This window comes from Ovis canadensis, chromosome 13 (assembly GCF_042477335.2).
Source record: "Ovis canadensis isolate MfBH-ARS-UI-01 breed Bighorn chromosome 13, ARS-UI_OviCan_v2, whole genome shotgun sequence".
In the NCBI taxonomy this organism is placed as follows: Eukaryota; Metazoa; Chordata; class Mammalia; order Artiodactyla; family Bovidae; genus Ovis; species Ovis canadensis.
Window position 1 is genome coordinate 73,418,707 of NC_091257.1, and position 3,434 is coordinate 73,422,140.

At 51.9% G+C, this 3,434-nt stretch overlaps 1 long non-coding RNA gene across 1 annotated transcript; it reads left to right on the plus strand.

Annotated features, from left to right (window-relative positions):
* Positions 1-1,437: 1,437 nt before the first annotated feature.
* LOC138417893 (uncharacterized) lies at positions 1,438-3,190 on the plus strand. Its single transcript, XR_011248329.1, has 3 exons — positions 1,438-2,107; positions 2,645-2,786; positions 3,024-3,190. It is a non-coding gene; the product is annotated as an uncharacterized lncRNA (long non-coding RNA).
* Positions 3,191-3,434: the final 244 nt, after the last annotated feature.

The following is a 3,434-nucleotide window of genomic DNA, read 5'->3' on the forward strand; positions in this document are numbered from 1 at the left end:
TCATGTCCCTCCCTGAAAATGTTCACCCCAAGCCCCCAGAACCTGATGTGGCAAAAGGGCCTTAGCAGATGTGATGGACTTAAATCTCTTGAGGTGGGAGATGACCCTGGGCTCAGGAGGGGGACCTGATATAATCACGAAGGTCCTCAAGGGAGAAAGGGAGGTGGCAGTCAGTGTTGGGTGGCGGGGGAGAGGAGATGATGGAGGCAGAGGCTGGAGGGATGCAGTTGACAGTTTTGAAGATGGAGGAAGGGGCCACCACCCAAGGAAGGCAGCAGTTTCTAGAAGCTGGAAAGGCCAGGAAACAGTCCCTTTGCAGACTTCTGACCTTCAGAACAACACAAGAATAAACTTGTGCTGTTGCGAGCTGCTACCTTTGTGATGATATACTACAACAACAAGAGGGAACTCGGACTCTGGCACAAAGTCTGTGAACACGGAGGTGGGCAGGAAGTGATGACAGACTTGAAGGTCCTGCATTCTGGATTTCAAGTCCTGGCTCCCCCACTTACTAGCTGCGTGTCCTTGAGAAAGTCACTCACCCTCTCTGAGGCTCAGCTTTTCTGTTGGGAACATGGAGGAGAATGATCACACCTGCCTTGCCTGCTGCTGAAAGGTCAGTCTTTCTCTCCTTGATTATCAGTCACTGCCAAGCAGAGTTCCAGGCACCAGGGAGCCTGGCATTTCAGAAACCAAGATCCTGAATGCTGAGCCCATACTCGGGCGACTTTAGTAATTGGATGTCATTTCAGCACAGTACCAGATATACAAGAGGTGCTCAAGCAGGGCAGCCCAAAACATCCTCAATGAAAAAATCATAGAGGAGTCACCATCTTGCAAAGTCAAAGTGATCAGGTACAGGCTGGAACTAGACTCCAGGTTTCTGACCCCAGACCCCAAGGGAATGGAACTGGAGAATGGGCTTCTCTTGCATTCTGAGGCTGTCGAAACTTCAGACTCTGGGGTTTGGAGTTTAGCTCATTGAAGGCTTGGGGGACAAGTGAGATGAATAGTTTCCTTTCAAGGCAATTTTGAAGGACTTTATGTGGGCTTCCCTGGAGGTTCAGTGGTAAAGAATTTGCCTGCCAATGCAGGAGACACAGGTTTGATCCCTGGCCTGAGAAGATCCCACATGCTGGGGAGCAACTAAGTCCGTGTGCCTCTACTGAGCCTGTGCTAGAACCCGGGAACCGAAACTTCTGAGCCCACATGCCCTAGAGCCTCTGCTCCACAAGAAAAGCCACCATAATGAGAAGCCCATGCACTGCAGCTAGACAGTAGACCCTGCTTGCTGTAACTAGAAAAAAAACAAAAACTCGTGCAGCAATGGAGACCCAGTGCAGCCAAAAATAAATAAGTAAAAAAAAAAAATTTTTTTTTTTTTAAAAAGGACTTTGCGTGAAACCTCCCTAAAGTGCTAGCCCTGCCTGGGGGCTATGTGGCAGCAAGTCCCAGGGGCCGGGCTGAGAGCCTTGTTCCCTGACAAGTCCTGAGGTTCCCAGGAGATGGCCTTCCTGCCTTGTCCTCCCCCACCACACAGGGGTCACAGTGTCTCAGAGCTCTTGGGAAATTGTTGGAAAGTCCCAGAGAACAGGAGCAGAATTGCTTCTCCAAGCCTCCCAAGGGCATGGCTCCTGGAGACGAGGAGGCAGGAAGCCGGGAGCCTGGGGTTCTCTCAGGATCGGGGGATGGGACCATGGGGGGCGGGAATGGGCCACCAGCTAGATTTGCTCTGTCCAGTCCAGTTTTTTAAATCAGAATAAGTTCACACTCACCTCCAGGTTTTAGCTTCTTTTGAAATCAGAGTGGGGTTGATATGGGATCTGGCAACACTGGGCCTTTGACCCTGGTGAGGGTCCCCAGTTTACCACAGCCCCGGGCACCCTGGGCCTCCTCTGCCCTGTGTGTGACCTCTGGCCCTTGCTCTCAGGCTGTGGTTCTCAGTCACCGGGGTTTTGCCCTCCGCAGGTGTTTGGCAGTATCTAGAGACGAGTCCGGGAGTCACGGAAAGGGCAGAGGCTGCTCCTGGCATCCAGCAGGGCGGCCCCCACAGCAGACAGCGACTCACCCTGTGTCAAGGAGGCCACAGTGAGCCTGCAGGAAGGAGGTGGGTCTTGGTCTGCTTTCCCCAAAGCAGAGCTGGAGGCAAGACTTGGGTGTAGGCAGTGTTTGAAGGTGATTGCAGGAGGCAGGCATCGAAAGGGGATCCCGAGGCAAGAGACAGGCAAAGACAGTAAACGGGGAACTCCCGAGCTAGGCCCTTGTGGACCTCTGGGGCACCTCAAGGAAGTCCTCAGAGCCGAGCACGGATGAGGGGACAGAGAAGATGGGACGCTGACCTCTGATTCCTACCCCTCAGTGAGGGTGGGCTCCTGGGACTGCTTGTGCCAGGACAACATCTGCTTAAACTTGAACTGGGAGCCTGGCAGTGGGTGGGCTTGACCCCTGATCCCCCTCCCCAGCCACATGGCTTTGCCCCCCAGGGAGCTCTCCCCACTTTGACGCACAGGTCTTCTGCCTAGATGGCCCCAAGTTAGAGATGGGCAGGTTCAACTTCAGCTCTGCTCTCTGTGAACCAGCAGCTCACCTGGCCTCTGCCCTGACAAATTCTAATTCAAAAGTCAACGTTTCTTTAATCTTCCAGCCAAGAAAATGTGGTGCAAAGAAAACCATCCCAGCACCGGCCTCCAGGATTGGTGGGATAGAGATGTACGTGGCCCGGGGAACTTGCCCAGATCCTAACTTACTGGCAAAATATGGCCTGAGCTGGAGTTGAATCTCAGCAGGTAAAGAGAACACAGCTTCATCAAGTGTCTCTTAGACACAAATAAATGAAACTCTGGTCAGACTCTGGCTGACTGGTGACATTCTCCCATCTTTCCCAAGTCTCCTCAGCCCCTCTCTTTGCAGGAAGGAGGTTGGAAACTCTACTTCTCAACTCAGAGGGGCCCTCATCCCCCTAATGTTGGTGATGTTTCTTCTTGCCAAGGCACCAGAAACTCATTTCTGTGTCCCACCCTCAGGCAATGCTCCAGCATCCACTCCAGGGAAATAGAAGGAGGAGGCCCCGCAGTCTGCCAAGGCCGGACTGTTCTTCACTTGGAAATATCATCCCAGCCCTGCTCCCACAGCCCCCTCCTTCCTCCTCCCCACAAGGCTATTCGTGAAAGAATTAAAAATGAGCCCAGCACTAAGGCGATCTGAGTAATAAATGTGTTGGGACAACCAGACAGCCATTTGGAAAGAAGATAAAATTAATCCATTTCTCATCCCAAACACAAGAATAACTCCACATGGATCAGTGATCTACATATAAAAATGAAACTACATGGGCACTGGAAGGAAATGTGAGTGAATTCCTCTAAGCTGGGTGAAAGGGAAGACCTTCTATCAGGAAAAAAGTCAGCACTGATACATAATTTGATACATACAAG